The sequence below is a fragment of the Tupaia chinensis genome, unplaced genomic scaffold (genome assembly GCF_000334495.1).
Source record: "Tupaia chinensis unplaced genomic scaffold, TupChi_1.0 Scaffold144099_1, whole genome shotgun sequence".
NCBI classification, from domain to species: Eukaryota; Metazoa; Chordata; class Mammalia; order Scandentia; family Tupaiidae; genus Tupaia; species Tupaia belangeri.
This window is the reverse complement of record NW_006203953.1, coordinates 882,522-907,922: the sequence shown is the minus strand read 5'-3', so window position 1 is coordinate 907,922 and position 25,401 is coordinate 882,522. Positions and strand designations below refer to the sequence as shown.

General features: G+C 40.4%; 1 pseudogene; it reads left to right on the top strand.

Moving 5' to 3' along the window:
• Window positions 1-24,478: 24,478 nt before the first annotated feature.
• Window positions 24,479-24,869, top strand: LOC102476869 (cytochrome b-c1 complex subunit 7 pseudogene; annotated as a pseudogene).
• Window positions 24,870-25,401: the final 532 nt, after the last annotated feature.

Below are 25,401 nucleotides of genomic sequence, written 5' to 3'. Positions count from 1 at the left end.
GTAACTAAGGGAAATGAAAGCTGTTACTAACGAAACAAACCAGACCGACCGAAGAGACGGTGGGAGAATTCCTGGGGAGGCAAAATCTGTAACACCCGTTTTAAGGAAGAAGACAACCTGGATAGGCATGCAGACTTCTGGCTGGAAATTAAAGGCAAGTCAAGGATTGTTAATCAATAATGCGATAAAGGGGCAGACAGCTAATGGCTCTTTTGTTTCAATTGTAAATGGCATTTTTGTCCTTCACTGGGAACCGGTAAGTGATGGCTTTGTTAATTACAGCTCAGGACTCCTGATGAGGACTTTCTGTGAAGCCTAGACTTCATTTACTCTGCCCGAAGGGGACTCTAGGTGCCATCTAGGAATTATTCCCAGCCTGGCACGAAGAGAGCCATTTTCTGAAAACACGACTTTCACCTTAGAAGATTAGGGTCCAGTTGAATAGAAAACGCCCGAGAGACAAGATTAATAAATGGAATAATTGGCAAATAACAAAAAACAAATATTTTAAAATACCTTGCCATGCTGAAGTCAGATAAGTTATTCATTATTCTTTGAGTTTCTAGGCATGAGAAACATTATGCTAAATATGAAAATTCATCCTTTTGTTAAAGTGAGGGCCTGGGACCAGCAGTTGGCGTAATGCCTATGTTGCTGGATTCCCATGTAGTCGACCATGGTTTAAGTCCTAGACCCGGTGGCTTAAACTCATGCCTGGCGCGTGTGCGTGTGTGCCCAAGATCCCCAGAGGAGAATGGAGGAGAAGGGATTGCAGTGTGGCCATCCCCCCAGAGGGTGATTTCTCGCTTTCTGTCTCTCTGTCTCTCTCTGTCTGTCTGGCGAGTGCACACGCCTCATAGTGAAAGTCTCTCCAAAAACAAAAAGGTGAAGGCCTAATATTTGGAATGCTTCTTAAAGCTTCTAATAAAGGCCAAAAAGTCTTCCAAAACTAAATTTAAAAATACAGAATGTCATGCTTTATTGGGCTGTCCTAAAGGGAATGTTTTTGTGAACGCCTCATAAGTTGATGGTCAATTGGTTGATATTATTTTGGATATCATTGTGTGTGTTGCATGTAGGTGTGTGGAGATATGTATCTCCATATATAAAATATAATGGAGAGACAGAGAGAAAGAGAATGAAAGCAACGGGAATTGAGAAATCATCCTCCTGGGGGGGGGGTGACCACGCCCCAATCCCTCTTCCTCAAGTCTCCTCTCAGATTTTGGGCATGCACACACATGGGTATGACTGGTGTGATTTTCAAACTGCTGGGTCTGGGACTCAAATTGCAATCAGCCTTAACAACCGAACACCTGCTGGCCCCCCCTTTCTGCATTTTTCCCAGATCTTTTTTTCTCCTCTGTCTCTCTCTTTCCACTCTCTAGATCCCTTCAGGGCCACGTAACTTTTCTGTCAATCTGCATGTTTACTAATCTTCCTTACACTAGAGAAGCAAGCCCCCCGAGGCGTTTTCCATTTGCATGCTCTGTTCGGGAGTCTGCTGTTCCGCAATGAAGAGTCCCTACGAGGGTCCATTTCAAGAGCAGTCTCTAAACACCACGCCTGCGTTGTTTAGGAACGGCTTTGGCGATGGCTCTTTGCGTCAGTTCTATGTATTTTAAACAGGTCAAACAGAAACGCTTCCCCTCCCGTATACCATTTGTCATTAATGGAGCTCTATTACCTCCCTCGGTATCTTCTCCTTTTCACATAAAATAGCCCTCATCCTCGGGAACGACCCGGTTAGGAAATTGCTTTATAATAATCACATCTCTTACCTTTCTCAAGATGTCTCTGCCCCTGCTTCATCATCTGAGAAACGAGATGCGACAAATGCAATGTGCTGTACACAAAGAGGACTTCCTCTCATGATTGTATGTTTCTGGATTGTCTTTTTACCCCTGAGCATGTGGATTCACAAGGAGGTGCGTGACACCATAAATGCGTGAAAAACGTGGGCATTTCTCAGCTGGCAATGAAAAAGTATGTTGACTTCGAAGTTACTGAGACACAGAAAATAAGTTTTATGTCAGCAAATACCACAGTTGTTTCCGAAGCATGCTCGAAGTAGCTTTCCTGTGATGCATGTGTCGCTTTTCAACATTCCCAGAGTCAGCGTACTCTTTTTTTTTTTTTTTTTTGGAGAGGTTTTCGCTATAGGGCGCGTGTGCTCGCCAGACAGACAGACAGACAGAGAGACAGAAAGCGAGAAATCACCCCCCAGGGGGGATGATCACGCCGCAATCCCTTCTCCTCCATTCTCCTCTCGAGATCTTGGGCACGCACACACACGCGCCCGGCGTGAGATTTAAGCCACCGGGTCCGGGACACGAACCGCGGTCGACTACGTGGGAGTCCAGCGACATAGCCATTACGCTAACTGCTGGTTCCCAGAGTCAGCGTACTCTTGCATTGGCGGAAAATTCATGACACATTTTTGCATAGAACAACATAGGAAAAAATGCATCATGACGTTTCCAACAACCCAATAGAAGTGGGTACAGGCATAGGGAAGGCAGCCGGTCCATACTCTGTGCTAAAGAGGAAGTAACGCAGCCACTCTCCCTATGAACAGCGAAGTTGGGACACCCCTCTGTAGGCTTCTTATATTTCCACTGCATCGTACTGAGGCCGTGGCATTGCCATGATACACTGGTGTCACCATTTATCATTTAGAATGCATTTTCTTAGTTTTTCCATTTAACTTTATCATTATTATTATTTTAATTTGACCAGAGGGGGAGAGAGAAAGTGAGAAAGCAAGCCGCCAGGTATGGGACTCAAACCGCAGTTGGCCATGTGGGAGTCCAGTGTCCTTAAACACTACGCCATCTGCCAGCCCCTAGAATGAATATTTTTTTCTCAGCTAAGTGTTACTTGGGCCACTAAATTCATAGCAAAGGCATAAAAACTTCCTCTTCATAAGATTTTTAAAATTAATATATTTCTTTCATGAATGAGAGCGAGAGAGAGTGCCCACCCACAGTCCTGGTGTTACAATCTACCCCCACCTCAACCAGTTCAGAGTCTGGTGTACTCCAGGAGGTGTCTGGACACGAATCAGGAACCTCCCATGTTCAGCCTCATAGACCTATCCCAAAGCACCATGGGCAGACCCCGAAAGCCTTTTACTTTCTAACTATACGTCGGCCACATGTTCACCTTAGCTCTTCTGATCGGCGTATTCCATTCCATTACAAAATTCCATTTGATAGACACCTCTTGGGTAAACTAAAATGTTAGAAAGACAATTTATTTTCAAGAAGAAATAAATTGGTAAGTAGCTGACATATGTCTAGAACCCCTGTACTTCGCCTCCCTTGCCCAAATCTTCCAGCTATGCCACACTATATCTCCCTTTGGAACTCCTCTTGATACAACCTTAATCCCGCATTTTGGGCATTAAGTAATCCCAAATTTCTATTCATTCGAAAGTACCGCTTCCAATATAAATTTCTAAAGAACATACTTGGCGATGCTCATAGACCTGAAGTGGAGACTGTAGTTCTCTTTCCCGTTTCACAAAATGGTGGGGGGAAAAGCTGAGAAGTCAGATACTCAGGAGAGAAGAGCTGAAGCCAGGAAGGCTGATGTCAGTAGCAAGGTCTTAAAGGGTGACCCCAGGACCAGCAGATGGTGTAAGGTTATGTCGCTGGACCCTACTTGGCTGAAGGTGTGAAACCTCTGGCACCTTGAAGTCCTACATGAGTTTTCTCTCATCTTCTCAGTCTTTCTCTAGCCAACGCATAGTTTCCTTTAACCAATGATGCCTCGTAATATCAACATAGAGGTAGGCGCATATTCTTTTTTTTTTTTTGGAGAGATTTTCACTGTAGGGCGCGTGCGCTCGCCAGACAGAGAGAGACATAGAGACAGAAAGTGAGAAATCACCCCCCAGGGGGGATGGTCATGCCGCAATTCCTTCTCCTCCATTCTCCTCTCGGGATCTTGGGCATGCACGCACACGTGCCCGGCGTGAGTTTTAAGCCACCGGGTCCGGGACGCGAACCGCGGTCGACTACATGGGAGTCCAGCAACATAGCCATTACGCTAACTGCTGGTTCCCAAGGCAGGCGCATACTCTTGATGAAAGACGTTGGCAAGCCTTGCAGCATCCGCCAAAGAACCATGTTTCTTCATGTGTTTAAAGGTTACTATTGTGTTGCTCAGATCTGGCTGCTCCCTACATGATTTATTGATTTAATGATTTATTTATTAGGGCATGTGTGCTCACTGGAGAGAGACAAAGAGGGAAAGTGAGAAATCACCTCCCTGGGGCTTGGCCATGCCCCAATCCCTTCTCCCCCATTCTCCTCTTGGGATTTGGGACATGCATGCGGATATACCCAGTTTGCTTTTCAAGCCGCCAGTTTCAGGACTTGAACCATGGTTGGCCATTTGGGAGTCCAGCACCTTAACCATCATGCCATCTGTTGGCCCATGTACTCGTAGGATTTTAAGCCAGCCAAAGCTGATTGAAATGTCATGAATCCATGTAAAGAATGACTGAGTCGTAGACTAAATAATTCTCAGTGTGCAAACAGGGTTAGATGATTTTATATTCTAACTAGCAAGAAAGTCAAGTCTCTCTGAACACCCAAGGACTTTATGGACTTCAGAAGGTAATGCCTTAATTGTAGGGCTGAATGAACTGAAAATAAAGGATACTTTAAATGTTCCCTAATAATCCTTAAAAAGAATCCTCAGAAGTTACACATAACCCATATAAACAAACTTACAACTCTTGGCCCGCAGGTGGCATGGTGGTTAAGGGCGCTGGATTCCCACAGAACTGACAGTGGTTGGAGTTCAAGACCTCGTGAGGTGCTTGCTCTCTCTCTCTCTCTCTCTCTCTCTCTCTGTCCTTCTCTAGGCAAATTAAAATAAATAAATAAATAAATGAATAAAGTGAAATAAAATAATTATCTAAAAAAAGAAACTTACAGCTCATTTTTTTTTTTAATAAAAAGGCTAATAACTGAATGGAAAACAATAATGGCAAAGAATCTGAATAGAACGTTCACTTAAGAACATAACCAGTGAGCCTATTAAAGGAATGCTCAGCATTGTTAACCATAAGTAATAAGTAATTTTCAAGTTAAAACTATGAAAACTACTGCCATCCACCCAACTAAGATATCTAAAATTTTAAAAACAAATACTGCTATTATCAAGTGGTGATAAGAATGTACAACGTCAATGGAGATGTAAAATGGTACAACAATTTTTTTAAAGTGAAATAGTGTCTTATAAATAAATTAAAGATGTATTCATCATATGACAGAAAAATCAACGTAGATATTCAGACAAGAGAAATGACAGTAAATATCTACACAAAGACTCACATAAATGGTCATAGCAACTGCATAATAACCTTAAACTGAGAACAACCCAAATATCCATCAACAGATGAATTGATAAGCTAATTGTGGCACATTCCCATAATGGAATATTGTTTAATTATAAAAGAAACATACAATTGCTACATGCAATAATATGACTAACTCTAGAAATCATTATGCTTGTTCAGACAAACACGAAAGTATATGTGCGTTGGACTTTATTCATATGAGATTATAGGTAAGACAAATGAAATCTTAGGGACAGAAATCTATAAATTCATAATGACTTGGGCAGGGAATTGTCTACAAAGGTGCATGACGGAATATTATAGCCCTCTAGCTTTAGAGTGAAAAATACATTCTGCATCTTGATTGTGGTGGCAGTTACATGGATGCATGCACTCACCCAAACTCTTCAAGTTGTACACAAAACTGGTATGTTTTAATGGTTTAAAATTATCCCTACACAAAATCAATTTAAACAATATAAAACCTACTTAAAATCAGGTTAAAAAAATAAACCCTAGAACAAACTAAAAATCCCAAACTCTTACTTTCCAGACTGAAAAAAAAGTTTTTTCCTTTAAGAAAGAAGTAAATAACTCATGTTTGACATTCTCCATGCTTTTGCTAATCAGAAAAATGATTTTGTCTTGGAATGGTATCAGAAATAGAATATTTCACTCTTGAGATAAGATTTTTACTTTGAAAACACATGTTAATAGTGTTAATCTTCTCATTTCCTAAAGATTTAAACTAAAGAAGAGTAGTAGGGAGTGTCTAACTTTCTTATTTGTGTCGTTTCTGAATCATGTCTCAGTTAATTCCATCTCACTCATAAATAGAGTCCAAGGAGGAAACAACTCTGTTCTACTATGTTAGTGCCTGGTTCGTGCATCAGAGTCTTTTAAATCTTCACACATAATAGGAGCCACATAATGTGTCCTAAACCAATATGGTTCTGCTGATATGTGCAGAACTTCAATAGCGTTTTGAGATGAGTTCTTTCTGGTTTGTCCTCTGATTGTGGTTGAGGGATTCATTCCATCTGAAGTCTTTGTGGGGAGAAAGATATGGCTCGGATGTACTAAGGATTTAAGGTGTATTTAGACTTTCATAGCAATTTATGACCTAATTTAAATGACTACGAGTGCATTGTAAAACATGGCGAACCCATACAGGCAACATGGTTCTTAACATTCCTCTGCAGGTCAGTGTCAGCAGGGACGCCTAAGGGGAGTTTCCTTCCGTGGCTTTCTTCTACTCCCCTGTACAAAGCTGTAGAAAAAAGTAGGCAACTTCAAGAACAATCCCTTGAAAACGTATTATTCTAGAGAATTTCTTTAGTGACAATGATCCACAGTTCCACCACTGTACATGTTTGAGTGCCTTACTGCTATTACGTGTAAATATTGAATGAAGTTGTTGAGTATCACACACTGATAAAATGGTCATTTATTTCTGGTCTCAAGAGCCTTTTGGAATACCACAAATAGAAGTTTTTCTCTGCAAATCCTCCATCTCTTTCACCTGGGAGGATTGTTTTACTGTGGAACCACATCAGTGTGAAAGAGAATAGAGCCATGGAACTCTTTCCTGATGCCTTATCTTAAAACAAGGCAGCTGAGCAAAGACTGGCCCTTTATCGTTCATTAAAACATTGGACGTGCAGATGCTCATCATTAGATGTGTTTGAAAATGTACGTGTTTTTCACATGAAAAGTAACAAGGGTGTTTAGTCACATGCCCAATATGCTATCGTATCTCTTCAGCAGCATGTGTAAAAGCTGGTCTGTTTTCTATCTGGGTAAAGAGATCTGGAACCAAATCCTTTTTTTAGAAATCCTCGTGTAACTAATTTTAGCATTAGTTTCAGCACCCATCTTCAATAACAGGAAAGCTTATGGTGCACGTGAAGCTTCATTCACTCCTGTGTCAGATGACGAATGGAATGGAGTGGCTTGCTCAAGGTGAAGCAGCTAATCATAAGCTTTTGCCAGGTTGTAGGCAGTCTGCTAAATAATTCCCAGGCATTTTCTCATCTAATCTTCCAAAAGTTATGAGTCTACTACTGTTTACATTCCAAATGTAAAGATTCTGATACAACTTTAAAATGCATGAGCTGCCCACATAGTTAGTAATAGCAAAGCTCAAAAATCAGAGCCAGGTTCAACTGAATCCAGACTAGATGCTGCGAAGAGCGTAGCAAGCTCTCAATAACAGTCCATGTAAGTTAGTGGCAGAGCCCCAGCTCCTGATAGAACTAAATGTAATCATAAACATATTACTCAAGTGGCCTGTGGATTTGGATGAATCTTATGTCAAGAAATATTTCATCATGTCTTGATTATCTGTACTGCCTCAAGGAGACGTGCACGACACAGATAATCCAAAATGATGAGTGGCCCAAAAAGAACCTAGCCTTGAAATGCACTTTTATATTCGCGTCGAGCACTAGCACAGGTTATCCTCCAACTAAACGACCCTGCAAAGAATTTATTATGGTAGAAATAAGCGCTTTAAGTGCTTGCAGTGGTCAGCACCCTTTTTTTGGTAAAGGACCAGAGAAGTTACTATTTTCGATTTGGTGAGCCATATGGTTTCTGCTATAATTACTCAGTTCCCCCATTGGAGGCATGGACAGCCATAGTCACAGAAGTCAGAGACAACACACCAATGAGTGGATGGCCTATTTTCTCATACCTTTACAGACATTGAAACTTGGATTTCATACATGTCACTAAATAGAACTCTTCTTTTGATGTTTTTCAACCATTTAACTTTTTTTCAATTTTTGATGTATGGGTTATATGAAAACAGACACCAGGCTAGATTCGACCCTGGAACCATAGCTGGTTGACTGCCCCTCTTTCATATCATGAATTATTTTCGATTTGGTCTTAGTCCAGGAAAATAAGGGCAGATCCAGTTCTTTTAGGTATTGGTCAAAACTGAATTACTCCTTTTACCTTCTGTTTTACTTCATTTTTAACTCTCTGCTTTCACCTCAGTGCATATTCGTGTTCTGGTTCCCAACTTCCAAGAAAGATAATTTTACAGGTTAGAAGGTACATTGGTTCAATTTTTTCAGTATAATTAATTAGTGAAGGAAAAAATCTATAAGGATTTTTATGATATCAATCATAAGTTGATAAACAGAATTTGTGATTATGTGATAATCTGGACAAGAAGTAGAACTTCCTTACTGATATAGTAGACTAGGTACAGTGTAGGTGTAAGTTATTCACTCAAATGTGTATTTAATATGTCCCATGTAACGAGAACTGGGATAAATGCTTACAATGCATTAATGAGCAAAATTCAACATGGCATTTGATATCACCTGGCTTATGGTCTTTTACACTGGCAAAATTTAATCAAATCCACGTAAACTATCACTATGAAAATTCTTATGAAGAAAAAGTAAGAGTTAGTCCTATGTCATAGCAGTTAGGTGCTATACAGAATAAGCTGGAGCCTGTGGCTAACCAGGGTTCAAGTCCCAGACTCCATCAGCTTAACACTGGGTGTGAGCATATGTGCCCAGGATCCTGACAGGGTAGAGAACTGGAGGAACAGGGGTTGCAGGAGGACCCTTGGGGGGTGCTGTCTTGCTCTTTCATGTGCACACCTGCCCTCTAGGATAAAAAATAAAGGAAAAAAAGGTCTTATAAGAATATGTATCAAATTTGATACTCATGGAAGTCTTCCCTGTGGAAATAGCATTTCAGCCGAGATCTGAAGGATGCAAAAAAACAGAATAAAAAAGCACTCATACATTAGAAGTCTCTTTAAGAAGATAAAACAGCATGTAAAGTCATGTTTGATGAGCTAAAAGCAACCAGTAGGTGTTAAATGTAGACATGAAGGGAAAAGCAGTGTCAGATAAGTTTAAGAGATGCACAGGGATCAGCTCATACATCTTCATAGAATCTATTAAGGTTAAAACAACCCCGATTACTGCTACAAATAGAGAGTGGATATAGAAAATTTTGATGGTCAAATTTCGGTATCAGCTTGACTAGCCCACAGGGTCTTGACTAGACCCGGATAACTGTGGAGACACCATTCTGAGTTGTTAGTGAAGGTGCATTTGAATGAGATTAACAATTGCATTGTTAGACCAAATAAAGCAGATTGTCCTCCCTTGCATGGTTGAAGTTCATCCAATTCATTGAAGACTTGACTAGAACAAAACAGCTGAGTAGAGCAAGCTTCCCTGCTAGATTATATGAGCTGGAACACTGGTTTTTTTTGTGTTTTGTTTTCCTGCCCTAAGACTAGAACTGACATCAAAGTCTTGGTTCTTGGATATTTAGATTCAGAGTGAAACTACAAGATCACTAGATCACTGTCTCTCCTGGGTTTTCAGGATATCAATTGAATATGGAAACATCTCAGCCCTCATGAATGCACAGATTAATTCTTTATTAAAAGACAGTGTGGGGACCAGCCGTTGGCATAATGGCTATGTCTCTGGACTCCCATATAGTCGACCGCAGTTTGGGTCCTGGACCCAATGGCTTAAAGTCATGCTGGCTATGTGTGTGTGCCCAAGATCCCAAGAGGAGAATGGAGAAGAAGGGATTGCGGAGTGGCCATCCTCCCTGGGGGGTGACTTCTCGCTTTCTGTCTCTCTGTCTCTCTCTGTCTTTCTGGTGAGCACACTTACCCTATAGCAAAAAAACTCTCCAAAAAAAAAAAAAACTCTCAGAAGAAAGACAGTGTGTGTGTGTGTGTGTGTGTGTGTGTGTGCGTGCGTGTGTGTGTATTTATCAGTATCATTTCTCTGGAGAATCCTGACTAATAAAAAGAGCAAATGTGGGGGATCGAATATGTGGGGGATCAAACTAATAGTTCATGATGGAACTCCAGGCATAAGATAATGGTAACTTGGCTTGAGCACTATCATTTCACATGGAAGGTAATGGACATATTCAGTATATAGAAGTGAAAATATGAACATAAGTAGATAATGAAGTCCATGGGGTGAAGAATGCATCTGGTACTGGAAATAATTCCTGGCCTTATGGTTTACTCACATGAGTAGATGGTGCTATTCTCACTGAAACAGTGAGTACAGATATGAACTGGGAAACTGTCCTGTTCTTTTCATTCTGTTGCCAGCAGCATTTTTGTTCCCCTTGCAACTGGAGTTAACCTTCGGTCATCCAGTCATCCTGCGTGCACGTGGACTGTACAAATAGACTTACAAAACTACAGTTAGTGTTAGGTTTGGACCTCTTAGGTCAAGCCTGGCTGGTTACATTCCCAAGTGGGATGGCCTTGCACAGAACTGTGTTCAACCACTGTGCCACTGTGTGGCCTCTAGAAATACAATGTTGACAGTCCTTGGCAGATCAGTTCTTAATTGATAAGCTATATCGATATTACCTACAGAGGGAATAAAAATAAACAAATAAAGGGTATGAGTGTGAATCTTGAGGAACGCTTATGCTTACTGATCTATGAGAAGATTAAGTTCCTGAAAAAGAGTTAAAAAATAACTATAGTCAAAGCAAATCAGAAACTCCAAGTAAATGTTTTCACATGAGAGAGTAGCATTGCAGTGCTACTTGGGAGTCAAATAGGCAAGGACTAAAAGTATATCCACAGGATTTAGCGATTTGGAGGTCACTGGTGACCTTAATCAATTTTTTCTAGACACCTGAGGGTTGTGTGCCCAAATGCAGGAAATGTAGAAATGGTTATAAAGTAATAAAGTATATACAACTATTGAGAAATTTAGCTGTAAAAAGGAACTAACCTAAGGCAGTAGAAGAAGGCTGTGGAGTCGAGAGAGGATATTTTTTAATGGATTTAACACGGTGCATCTTGGATATATCTCAATACCAAAGGTTCAGATCCAAGTACGAGGGAGAGACCGAGGAAGAGATGTTGATTCTCCATTGTTATGAGTCTGAACCTTCTTCCAACCATCCTGACTTTTGTAACATGGCTTGTGCGGTGGGCGGTTGCATGGTTTACTCTTTGTGTCAGAAGATGGAAAAGGAGACTTTACAAATACCTTTTAGACTCCAGATTCGGATAGACAAGCTAGGGTTATAAAAGCTCAGCAGGGTCACAGACATTTTTCTGGGAGAACCAGGCAGGGTCCAGTTTGCATGCATTGTACGTGCCCTGAGCTCCAACCTTTCCACCCATGCTTGGCGTGACCGTATGCTTTTTGTCTTCCTTTTGCTAGATCCTTAGAGATCCATAAGACTCTTTCCTCCACTGTCTCTCAGAGACCTATCCTGTTAAATTCACTATTTGCAAAACACTGATTAATAATATATTAAACAAAATAGAAAAGTAAACAACTTCCCCCTCCCTATTTTCTTCCCCCCTCCCCCCCGTGCCCCCATGCTCCTTTGGCCCTAGAATCTATTTTTCTGGTCAGTGAGGACATTAAAATTATTTAAATTCCTAAACAAGGCACTTATTTCTCCAAGTGCTAATTGACATCCAAATGGCAGGAACACAGACCCCAAGTCCTCCCTTCAGCAGTTAGCACATAAATAAATGCAAAGACTCTCAGAGACTCAGAACCACCAAGAAGGTCAACCAATAAGTAGTGGAAATAATTTTTTAAAGCCAGTTACTCAGTAGAACATAGCTTCTTGGAGGCAAGGATCCTATATCATTTATCTCCGGCTTCAGAGCACCTTAACACAGTAGAAACTAGAAAAGATGCCCAGGAAATGTTTGCCGAAGAAATGGGGAATGATGTTTGCTCACTCAGCTCAGACCTGCACTTTGCAGGAGATATATCTCCCAGCATAAACCTCCTGCAACGTCCCTGCCCGGAAACAGCTCCCAGTGTCACTCTCCAGAAGTCATCCTCAGTACATAATGCGGCCGCCTCTCAGACCTCAGATATAACACATTTAAGATTTCAGAGGTACCCCATAACAGTGGTGTCTTGTCAAGGGAGGTTTTATCTTTCAGGAAGCCCATATTTCTGTCTCTAGTTTCTTGACCTAGAATGTAACACCTAGAGTCTTCTTATCTGTCCGGGTTCTCAACAGGTGTGCGATTACTGCTCAAGGCAGGACAATTCTTCTTTGTTTGGAACTGCTCTGAAGATTCCTAAATGTTTAGCCTCTCTTGACACTGCCTTAGAACGTCTATAGCACCTACTTTTTCAGCCATTGTGGAAGGGAAAAAAAAATAGTATCCTTAACATTAATGGAAACTCCTAGAAGAGCACAGCCTCTTAGAATGAAATAGCAGACCCTAAGCTTGAAGAGCCTGCTTTGAATGGGTCACCTAACTTGGGGAGCCCCTAGAGAACGGGGGAGGTAACAGGCCAAAGAAACAAGATGCAATTTCTTTAGGGGTAAAGAATAGAGGAACAACTGCATTTGTATTAATAGCATGAGTGAATTCTCTGAGCAATGCGTTAACGTTTTTAGTAAGGTGAATTTTCGGCAGTGGGCACTGAGGGTAAGCTATCAAGGCAAGGGTATAGACGCCAATGTAGTAAGTATCTGACAGCATAGAGAGGGAATCTGCTCTGCCCACCCCGATGCCCAAGTTATTATTACTTAGAAGAAAGTTTATAGGAACTGAGACAAAAACTGCTACCTTGACAGCCCCTTACACTCCTGGCAAAGGTAAAAGGCATTATACTCACTGTACTATATATTACAGAGCAGTTTCCAGGAGGAGCAGGTAGTACAAGCAAGTGTAGTTTGTTGAATTGGCATGAATTGGCAAGACAACACTTGGAACAAAATGAGTGTGTGCGTGTGTGTGCGTGTGTGTGTATAAAATTTGCTTGTCCCATCATATTATAAGAGAGGACGCAGGCCTGCTCCATGGCCTGCTGATTAAGGCAGTCAGACCCTGCATAGCCAATCATGTGGATCAAGTCCCAGACCCAGTGGCTTGAGAAACATGCCTTATGTGTGTGCGAGTGCCCAAAATCCTGAAAGGAGAAAAAGATGGAGGAAAAGGGACTGTGACATGACCACTCCCCAGTTCTCCATGGGGTGTGCTTTCACTCTCCCTCTGTCTGTCTCTGTCTTTCACAAACCCATGCACCCTCTAGAAAAAGAAGAAAAGGGGAGTAAACTACCACATTTACAAAGAAGGGTGATAAGTAAATATTTTGGGGGGGTGTCCACTTTTGCTACGCACAGCCATGGGCTCCTCTGGGAAAGCATGGAAAACGCCTGACAGAGGAAATGAGCTAAACCCTAGACTGTCTTCCTGCACGAATCTTATATTCATTGGTTTCCAAATAGCCAGAATGAAAAATGTTGGGTTTTTTTATTTTAATCATTTTCTCAATGATGGTGAAAATGTTTTTAAAAAAAAATGCATTGCCAAGATGCTTCATTACATCTCCTATCAGCAAAGTCAACCGTTTGCAACGCAGGGAGGGTGCGTTTGTCTGGTTTAACTGTTGAGGTAAGTGATTTGTCAACCTTTGAAAGATAACAGCATTGAAAGATTGTCTAAATACCAGTGCATCCTTTGCATATAGAGAAAATGTCTACTGATCGACGCAGCAGGTTGACTGGGCAGGATACTTGGAGATAGGTTGGGAAGACTTGTGAAATCTTTAACAGCCCAAAATGGGAAGCTAAAGTGGGTTTTGCTCCAAGATGGAAATGGAGCTAACAATATGTTGCATAGTAAAGCAGTTAAACACCAGGTTTACTGAAGAGGTGAATCATTTTTAATTAGCATAGCAATAGACTATGAAGAACACTTTAGGAGTTCTGAAGGATCTTGAAAATAGTTTACAGCCTTAAGTAATATGTTAGTTTGCTAGGGCTGTGATAACAAAATACCACAGACCAGGTGGCTTACACAGCAGAACATGTATTTTCTCACAGTTCTGGAGGCTGGAAGTCCAAGATGGAGGTACCAGCAGGGTTGGTTTCTTCTGAGGGCCATAAGGGAAGGATCCGTTCCAGGTCTCTCTCCTTGGCTTGCAGATGGCCACCCTCAGGCTGCCTGTTCTTCTAGTCCTCCCGTCAGGCACCCCTGATGCCTCTCTGTGTCTCCCAATCCCATCTCCTTATCAGGACACCAGTCAGATTGAATTAAGGCACACCCTAATGGACTCACTTTAACTTAATCACCACTTTTAAGGCTCTATCTCCAAATACAGTCACATTCTGAGATACTTGAGGTTTAGTACATATAAATTGAAGGACAGGCCAATTTAGCCTCTAAGAAGTAATTTAAAAATGATTCTTCTAATCCTGTTTCTATTTTGTCTTTATTGCGGCTGTCTATCAGTTTCTAAAATGGCCAGTGTCGCTACTGCATCTCTTGACTGTTACTGTGGACACCTGTGCTGGCCAGTGCTCTATGGTCAGGAGTGCTTCTCCACATGTCTGACGCTCAGTGGTATTCTTGGCCTCTATTCATTAGGTGGGAGTCGCAGCCCCTCTCAATAGGCCGTCAAATGTCTCCAAACCTTGCCAAATGTCCCTGAAGTACAACATCTCCCCCAGTTGAAAAACAGGCCCTCATGTGAAGGAAAAAAATGGGGCCACGGTAGTAAGGGTCTTGAGCATGGAGTTTCCTATGACTTTCTTCAAGACGACTTTCATATGTAGTGCCAGGCTGCCCGAGGTCTGCATCCTGGTTCTCAGGATTGCGAGTGTGTGAGTTTAGGCAAGGTCCTCCATGTTTGTAACCGAGTTGTACCAGCTGTAAAACGGCAATGGTGATTGTGCCTCTCTGCTAGAGTGTTTGCAGTGGTTACTAAGTAAGTCACTCACAGTGCTGCCTGGATATCCACACTGCACTGCGTGTCTTTCGTAGAAGTGTGGGTGCTCGAGGCAGGAGTAGAATCCTACAGCTGGCAACAGAGAGTCCCCGATTCAAACTGTGCAGTGACAGAGGGCTGAGCTGGGCATGACCTTGTAAGCACAGCAGAAAAGCTATGTGACAATACTTGAGAACAGAGCTTTGGAGTTGAGGATCCAGGAACAGATGATGAGGTAAATAAATGCCTGAAAGGAGTATTTGACTTTATAAGCCTGAGTGAGCATCAAGAAAGGACGCCGTTTTTATTCACACTCACCAAGGAAACCATAAGCTACCAAGACGTAAAGAAGCACTGCTTTACAAATATGGATGCATAAGGAAGAAATAATACTGTAAACTTTTAAAGCTGATGGTTTGAAATAAAAATGGGAACAAATTTGGAAAATGATAAAACTTTAGCTAACTTAGTCATTAAAAAAATGAAACACAAATACACGAAGTAAAAATTGAAAACTGAAATGAGTATAAAAGCAGAGGAAATGAACCACTTCCACACAGTGATCGCCAGGAGTGTGATGGGTAGGCCCTGGTTCCTGGCTCTGTCTGTCAGCCTCTCACATCCTCTGATGTGTACAGTCTTGGGGAAAACTGGCCAATCAGCCTGGACCATAGTCTGGACCTCCTCAGAGGTCACTGACCTGAACCCTACCCCTGCTAGACTCCCTGTCCGAGGTCAAAGCGCAAATAACTTGTAAGGGTTCAAGAGGTCATTGTTTGAGAGCAATTTGTCTGAGTCACGGTGAACTAGTAGGTGCTTATATAAACTCTATCATTTATCTGTCAATCAAGAGTTTATATCTTCTTTTCATATTTTTTTTCTTTAGGCATGATAGCCTATGTATTGGTTATCTGGAAAGTCATGATGCAATTTCTCTGTGCAAACGTGTGTCATGACTCTCCGGACAACGTGATACAAACAGCCATGCACATGTGAGGGTGAGAGAGAGAGAGCGTGAGAAGAGTGCCCTCCACAGGACTGGCCACACTGTAATCCCCTTCCTCCCACCTCCAGCCATCAGACCCGGGCACTTGTGCTCATGCCTGGCTAATTTTTGGTTGGCCAGGCAGGATTCAAACCCAGCAGCCATGTGTTGGGTGCAGGTGGCAGCACCTGGGAGCGACCCTCGATTTTCCTTTCTTTTTGAAAGAGGGCAAGGTGCTGGTTCCTTCACAACCACGAACAGCTGTATGTCAGGAGGTGCGGGTATGAGGAAGGTGCTGTACTTTGTGGGACTGAATGGAAGTAGACTCATTATCGTACCAGAGTCAGGACGAAGCCCGAATGCCCTGGATCACCAGTGACTTTAACCACCGTCTTGAAATAGTAGCCCACAAAATGGAAAGGCCCGGGAGCCATGAAAATCATGAAGGAACACGTAAATGATCACTTTTTGCAAAGGAAAAGATTGTTTATATGAAAAACACAAGAACATCAAAAATCAGAAATAGTCTTTTGTAGGCTGAAAAACTCTTGCCAACGATCGTTCAGCAATTTTATTTCAAACAAATAGGCAGACTGTACACAGACATCTAGTGCATATATTGTACATATATACATGCAAAAGTTACAAAATACTATGGATCTGGCTCATTTTACAATACCAAATAGGAGCAAAAGAATTAAAAATACCAGGAATGTATGTGAGGAATCTTTGAAGAGTTTATGCCAAGTGCATGCATAGTATGAGAAAATTAGACTTGAATTTCACATTGCTTTGCGCCACATAAACTTGTATTTTAATTCCATTTTTCCATGAGTGCGGAAGTCCCTTTGTATATGTGAAAGCTACTCTCTTCACCCATATCTGTTTGTCTGTATCTATATGTCTACCTATCTATGGACTACTTCAAGAAAGGGTGTATTGCAAGGTGCCTGTGAGGCAATGAACTCAGTGGCCCAAGGTATCAGAGTGAGACATTCTTATGACTCTGAGTTTTGTACCTGCATGCATAGTGCCTTTTTGACCTGCATAATGGAAACATATTTAAATTTTTTTACTAACATTAACAATATTCATGATATCCTGAATTAAAATTTCCCTCTGGGAACAATAGGTTTAATTGAGAATGACCCAACCCAAACAACTAAATAATATAATTTATAACCAATTTATCATATCACTTAATGTAAGCTAATGTAAGCAAAATTATATACAATAAACAATAAGTGAAAGTCATTATATTTCTCATAGGAACATATTTAGCAAAGAATCGTGAAATCCTTTTTTTCACCACTTCTTTAGAAAAAATGTATTCAGAAATAGTTTTTTATGGACTGAATTCTTCCACTCTGTATTGTCCAAATTATCATGTGTATTCCACTCACAAGTTGTTCTTTCTAACCCTGTCCTCATATAAATTCTTATAGCCATATTTGAAGCAATCTTCAGTTTATTTTAAGGTTACATTAAAGTCTAACCATTATCAAAGTTATTGATAGTGTCTTTGTTCATTTTGTGCTAGTTTAACAGAATTCCCAGAAATGTCTGTGGCACATGTCCGGGCCGTTGGGAAGTCCAAGATGGGGTAGGGCCTGGCCTATGACAAGAACCTTCTCTTTTTTTGTTTGTTTTTTTTTTTGTTTTGTTTTTAGAGAGGTTTTTGCTATAGGGCACATGCATTCACCAGAAAGACAAGAGAGAGACAGAAAGACTGAAAGCAAGAAATCACCCCCCAGGGGGGATGGCCACACTGCAATCCCTTCTCTCCATTCTTCTCTTAGGATCTTGGGCATGCACACACACACTCCTGGTGTGAGTTTAGGCCTCTGGGTCCAAGACTTGAACCACAATTGACTACATGGGAGTCAGTGACAAAGCTTTTACGCCAACTGCTGGTCCCACCAAGAACCTTCTTTGGTGCCATCCTACGGTGGATGGCAAGGGGGTGAGAGAGTGCACCGGCTCTGGGCCTTTCATAGATCATGGAGGAAACAGGACCGAAACACCTCCTGTGGGGCACTGCCTCCCAGCACTGTTGCACTGGGGACTAAGCGTCCGACAGCTTCCTTTCTGGGGTTACATTCTCAGCAAGGCACAGAGCACACTTTGTAAACATACCTTCCAGAATCTTCCTTCCTCCTCTCTCACTCTCGCTCACTTATTCTATTTCGAAAACACTCAAACCCCATGTATTTGGGAAGATGGCCCATTGTTTCTCTGTTCTTCCCTGGACAGTGGGAATAAGAGATAGTTCACCTCATTCGAAGGAGAAAAGTCCTTTCTCGATGTGGTGTGAGCTGAAAAAAAAAAAAATCTATGCGTAATACGAGCACCACAGGACTTCAACTCCATTAAGCGTTTGTCAGACCGTAGATGTCTTAGGAATGTTACTCCTTATTCGTTTCATGTGCAGTAGGTGGTGGTAAGTGATATTTTACTGTTTGCTCAGTGCTTTCTTGTGTATTATTTTATGCAATGTCTTCGTGCTTTAACCAAACTTGCAGGTGGTTCGTATTCTCACAGTTTTATGAAGCCCTGAGGAGGCATTGCTCAGTTTGTATAAAGGAATACTGTAGTTGGTAACCAACATATGCCAACCTAGTCTAAGTCGTTTTTTCATTGAGAACAAGTTGTCTTTAAGTATCTCCGAGAAAATTAGTAGGCAACACAGCTGAATGGTTAAGAACATGTATTTGGTTGTCAAATAGTCTTGGATTAAAAGCATGGATTTGCCATTGATTAGTTATATGACCTTGGAAAGTTATTAAACACTGTAATCCCAGTTTCCTCGCAACAACAGATCAGAATAACACTATATTCACAGGCTTCTTTATTTATGCATCCTACAAACATTTGGAGAAACAATGTGGCAGGTCGTAGGGGATATTACAGAAAATAAAAGCAGAGAGTTTTCTCTTGGAGTCTAAAGTCTAATGAAGAGGCAGACACTGTTCAAATGATAACATTGTTATGTAAAATGAAAACCACTACAATTACAATGCAGTAGGGTTCTCACACCAGAGCATTAAACACCCTCCCTCTTATCGTGGCTGCAGTCTTCACACTTAACTGTTGCCTCTTCCTGAAATATTCTTCCCTCAAGATCACCTCCCTCTCCCCATTCTTATCTCTTTTCAAATGTCACCTGGTTTAAGATGTGTTTCCTGGCTTTTCTGTCTAAAATAGCCCCCCACATGACCCTCCTCTCTTACATTGCTTTGTTTTTCTTCACTGTGCCTACTTCGCCTGTCACATCAAACATGTATGCATCATCATCAGAAAATAAGCTTCACAAAAGCCACAGTATTGTCTGTGCTGTTACCTACTATGCCCTAGCGCTGAAAGAAGAGTGTCTGGAGAAAGGTGAGGACAAAACAAAGGTATGTATATGCATAGACAAATCAATAATGAATAAGTTAATGAACTAACAGCAGGGAGACTTGGGTTTATTGCGGGTTTTGCTGCAGAAGTGAGGCTTGGGCAGTGGGAAACATATAAATTGACTACACCGAGCTAGGTTGGAGGATCGTCCCAGGTGGAAGACAGAATGTGCCAGGGCATAGACGTGAGCGTGTGCATTAGGTGATGCGTTCACAGCAGGCTGCCGTGGCCGGAGAAAAGAGAGCGAAGGGGACTCTAGGGAAATGCGAGAGAGGACAGGGCCAGTCCCTGCCTTACCTTGAAGACCACGTGGTAGTCTCTTGGTTTGCTCCCAGAACAAGAAGCCTTAGAAAGTTTGAAATAGGGAAAGGATTGTGACAGGAGAAAGATAGGGTAAGATACTTTCTTGTTAAATTTCTTTCACAAAGATGGATAGGTGTGGTCAGCAGGATGACGACGCTTCAAAGATGTCCATTTCTCAGTCCCCAGAAACCATGAATGTGTCAGGTCGTGGTGGAAGGAGTCCAAGAGCCAAGGAATGCAGCGAACCACTAAAAGCTGGAATAGGGAAAAGAATAGATTCTACCCAGGAGCCTTCAGAAAGGAGTGCACCCCTGCTGACCTCTTGATTTTAGCCCAGAGAGATCCGTTTGGAACTTTGACTTTGAGAACTATATAAAAATTAATTTACACAGTTTTAAGCCAATGGGCTATGATACTTTGCTATAGCACCAATAGGAAACTAATATGGATGAGAACACAACAGAATTGTTGGAAGAATTTTATGACATTGCATACATAAAGCATTTAGCAGAGTACTGGTGCCAGGAAACATTACTAAATGCAAATTTTCTTGTTGATATCATTTTTAAAGTCATTGAGATTACCAGGAAATATATATTCATTGACTACCAAGGAGCCGCCTCTAATTTACTTTTTCTTACACAAAAAACTGTAAGCAATATTTTAGTCTTTGTGAGGTCTCAAATAGGCCTTAATTAGCCTTAACAACTTGACTTCTTCTATCCTTCAAAAGTTCAGATGAATACAGAACATGAATTATTTGAGGGCCGTTTTGCATTCCCACTTCCTGAGGTCAATTTGGTTGATATTTGGTAGGTTGTGCTGTTGATGGGCAGGTGATCATGAGGAAGAGAGCAGCTTACTCTGTATTCATACTTCATAGACAGTGTGAGTAGGTAAAATTGAAACCACTACACTGCCACGCAGTAGAGCTCTTGTACCAGAGGTATATCTTCTTTATATGATGGCATTGCAAAGAGACCAAGATGAAAAATAATTGGTATTCATTCACATAGATACCAAGGTAGCCCAAGTCAGTGGATAGACATCTGACCTAGAGTAAGGCAGTGAATCATAGACCCCAAGTACCAGAATATTGAAATACTGATGAACAGATAAGCATCTCCACTTTTGCTTTCTCCAGGACAATATCCTTCATCTGTAAAGGTTATCAGGCACCTGAGATGTTGTAGGATTGCTTTCTTCGTTTCTCTCTAGCCCTCCAACTGCCTCATTTATTAGGATATGCCAGCAGGTACTTGTTATTCATTCTCTACTCCTGATGACATCGGCTGACATCTTTAGTCATCATGAACAGATCTCAGTGCAAAATGTGATTGTCAAAAGAAACTTTGTAGCTTTTGATGAAGCAATCTGCCTCGATTTCTGGGGGGACCAAGTCATCTGCCTTAATTAGTTGTAATGAATTTGATGAAGAAGACTGTAATTAAGGATATCCTACATGCTATGTTTTGCATCATCTGGGAAACAAACAAACAAAAAAGAATTAACCTTGTTCTCCCATGCAAGTTACCTTTCCTGGGTGTCTTATTCAAGTAGATGTTATCCATTTGGAAAAAAAAAAATCTCAATGATGCCTCAAAGACAACTTTGAAAACCGCTCAGGAAAGAAGCAGTTCTGATGTGGCTCCGAAGCTGAAGAGATGCATTATCGTGGAAACAGGATCTGAGCTGATTTGAATTTCATCTGTTTCTCCAGCTTGTTCTGGCCTTGTGAAGTGATAATGCCCCCTTTGGCAAGTTATTTATTTATATTTTTTTTTCTGCTTTACCGAAATGTGTTGTCAGGATTAAAATATGATGATTTTAGCTAGGAGTAAAAGCAGATAGAATTCTAAGCTACACAGATTCCATATTCTTAGATGAGAAAAGCGTTCTTTATTTCAGCTCAAATTCTTTCTTCAGATCTACTAAAATCAGCGTTTGTAATGAAGGCCAGAAATCCTTTTTAGAACGGCCTGATTTTGTGATTGATGGAGGTTTTAAGAGGTGATAATCAAATCATTCTGAACTGTGATTAAACAAATATTATCTGACTTTATAAAAATCTCTGAAAAATTTTTGTTAAGGAGCAAACCAAAATTTTCAGTTTTGAGCCTTTAGTAATATATCGGGAAGTTTGCAAGGTGCTATTTGCTCTTTGCCAAATATGGAAGTGTGGATAATGAATAGTGCAATAAGACAGTGCTGCTTTTGTATAAACAGAAAGTAAGAGAGGCATATGTCCACTCTACTGTCTTAAATGGACTTTATACAAAGAGCATTAAAATTGGAGGTGGGGATCCAGCCTGTGTTTATGATAAGGTCCTTCATTATGATGGAGTTGACCCATGAAAAATGCTCCTATTCAGGCATTCAGTAGATTGCTAAAGTAATATATGGAATCCAGTCTTGGCGTGTTCAAGACTGGGATAAGGAGGTATGTTATGGAGTGGTGCTTATACGTGTATTTCCCGCCTACTCATTTAATTGGTTGCAAAGACTGACGTTATTATTTAGACATACCATTACTCATTTACCTAAAAGTGTTCATTCACAATCTTGGCTTTACTCTAATTACTAAGGATCAGTGCATAAGATTGTTGATTACTCTAGAATTTTATGGATGACTTATCAGAGCTCTTAGCTATGAACTTATTTTATTGGCCAGAAAGGTAAGCAAAATTTATTTAAGTGGTTATTGAATAAGAGTCAAAAATCCTATTGGATCTCAGAATATGCTACAAAGGTATAATAATTGAAAAGGCAGGTAATGGCATAAAGACAGATACATAAACCAAATAAACCAGTGGAACAAAACAGTCCAGAAATAAATCCACACATTTAGTCAACTGCTTTGTGTCAAGGTGCCAAAAATACACAATAGAAAAAGAACAGTTTCTTCAATAAATGTTGTTGGAGATATTGGCTATCTATATGCAGAAGAACACAAGTGAACCTTTACCTGACACCAGAAGTATTTAAAAAAAATCAACTGCAAACAGATTAAAGACAAGTATATGACCTTAAAGCTACTAGAAGGAAACAGGGGAAAAAAATGTTGACATTGTTCTGGGGAATAATCTTTTGAATATGACCCCAAAAGCACAGGAAACAAAAACAAAAATGGAAGATTAAAATATGATGATTTTAGCTAGGAGTAAAAGCAGATAGAATTCTAAGCTACACAGATTCCATATTCTTAGATGAGAAAAGCGTTCTTTATTTCAGCTCAAATTCTTTCTTCAGATCTACTAAAATCAGCGTTTGTAATGAAGGCCAGAAATCCTTTTTAGAACGGCCTGATTTTGTGATTGATGGAGGTTTTAAGAGGTGATAATCAAATCATTCTGAACTGTGATTAAACAAATATTATCTGACTTTATAAAAATCTCTGAAAAATTTTTGTTAAGGAGCAAACCAAAATTTTCAGTTTTGAGCCTTTAGTAATATATCGGGAAGTTTGCAAGGTGCTATTTGCTCTTTGCCAAATATGGAAGTGTGGATAATGAATAGTGCAATAAGACAGTGCTGCTTTTGTATAAACAGAAAGTAAGAGAGGCATATGTCCACTCTACTGTCTTAAATGGACTTTATACAAAGAGCATTAAAATTGGAGGTGGGGATCCAGCCTGTGTTTATGATAAGGTCCTTCATTATGATGGAGTTGACCCATGAAAAATGCTCCTATTCAGGCATTCAGTAGATTGCTAAAGTAATATATGGAATCCAGTCTTGGCGTGTTCAAGACTGGGATAAGGAGGTATGTTATGGAGTGGTGCTTATACGTGTATTTCCCGCCTACTCATTTAATTGGTTGCAAAGACTGACGTTATTATTTAGACATACCATTACTCATTTACCTAAAAGTGTTCATTCACAATCTTGGCTTTACTCTAATTACTAAGGATCAGTGCATAAGATTGTTGATTACTCTAGAATTTTATGGATGACTTATCAGAGCTCTTAGCTATGAACTTATTTTATTGGCCAGAAAGGTAAGCAAAATTTATTTAAGTGGTTATTGAATAAGAGTCAAAAATCCTATTGGATCTCAGAATATGCTACAAAGGTATAATAATTGAAAAGGCAGGTAATGGCATAAAGACAGATACATAAACCAAATAAACCAGTGGAACAAAACAGTCCAGAAATAAATCCACACATTTAGTCAACTGCTTTGTGTCAAGGTGCCAAAAATACACAATAGAAAAAGAACAGTTTCTTCAATAAATGTTGTTGGAGATATTGGCTATCTATATGCAGAAGAACACAAGTGAACCTTTACCTGACACCAGAAGTATTTAAAAAAAATCAACTGCAAACAGATTAAAGACAAGTATATGACCTTAAAGCTACTAGAAGGAAACAGGGGAAAAAAATGTTGACATTGTTCTGGGGAATAATCTTTTGAATATGACCCCAAAAGCACAGGAAACAAAAACAAAAATGGAAAAAACAAAAACAAAAACAAAACAAAAACTTCTGTACAGCACAGGAAACAACAGAGTGAGGAGACAACATACAGAATGGGAAAACGTGTCTGAAAACGGTATCTGACAAGGGTTAATAATACATTTGATAAGTGCTTAATATGCAGAATATATATGGAACTCAAGGAACACAATATCAAAAAAACAATCCAATTGAACATGGACAAAAAAGTCTGAATAGACATTTCTTTAAAGAAAATGTACAAATCCTCGGGTCAAAATGGGGAGCAGGCCGGCCGTTTCAGCACCAGGTCAGTGGCTGGATGGCATTCGAAAATGGTATTTCAATGCTGCAGGATTCAGTAAACTGGGGTTAACGCGAGATGCTACGATGTACGAGAATGAAGATGTGAAGGAAGCCATGAGAAGACTTCCTGAGAACCTTTATAATGACAGGATGTTTCACATGAAGAGAGCCCTGGACCTGACCATGAGGCAGCAGATATCGCCTAAAGAGCAGTGGACAAAATACGAGGAGGATAATTTCTACCTTGAACCGTATCTAAAAGAGGTTATTCGGGAACAAAAAGAGAGAGAAGAGTGGGCAAAGAAGTAACTAGATTGCAATTGTGGATGCGGTTGTTCTTAAAATATTCTTATGAAGTGGGGGTCGAACCTGAAAAATTTAATCGAAAAATAATTTGGTCGGCAGGTGTATTACTTTAAATAAATGTCTATTATAAACAAAAAAAAAGAGAGAATGTACAAATAACTGACAGGAATATGAAAAAATGTTCAATGTCCCTAATCATTAAGGAAATGCAAATCAAAATCACTGTGATCCACCTCTAGCTCTAGGCAGCCCTGGGTCATAGGCACATACACACTCCACGTGTTCAGGGAGGTCCTTGGGCATGAACCTGGGCCTTTCCCACATGTGTCAGCTTCACAGAATGTTGCGTTACCATTTTTCCACAGTCTGGCTTTTGGGAGGGAGCAGGTTTAACTTCTTCTGTTAAATCTTCTGCAGATTAGTTTACCAACCTTTATAGCTAATAGTAAAGTTTATCTCTTTCCTTCCTGGGTGAATATGTACTGTTCCACATTTTGTTTCTATCAGTGTTGAGTGTGGGATGGGGGGGGCATACTAAAAATAATAATAATACTACTAAGAAGAATCAAAGTAGAGTTCATAGTGGAGAA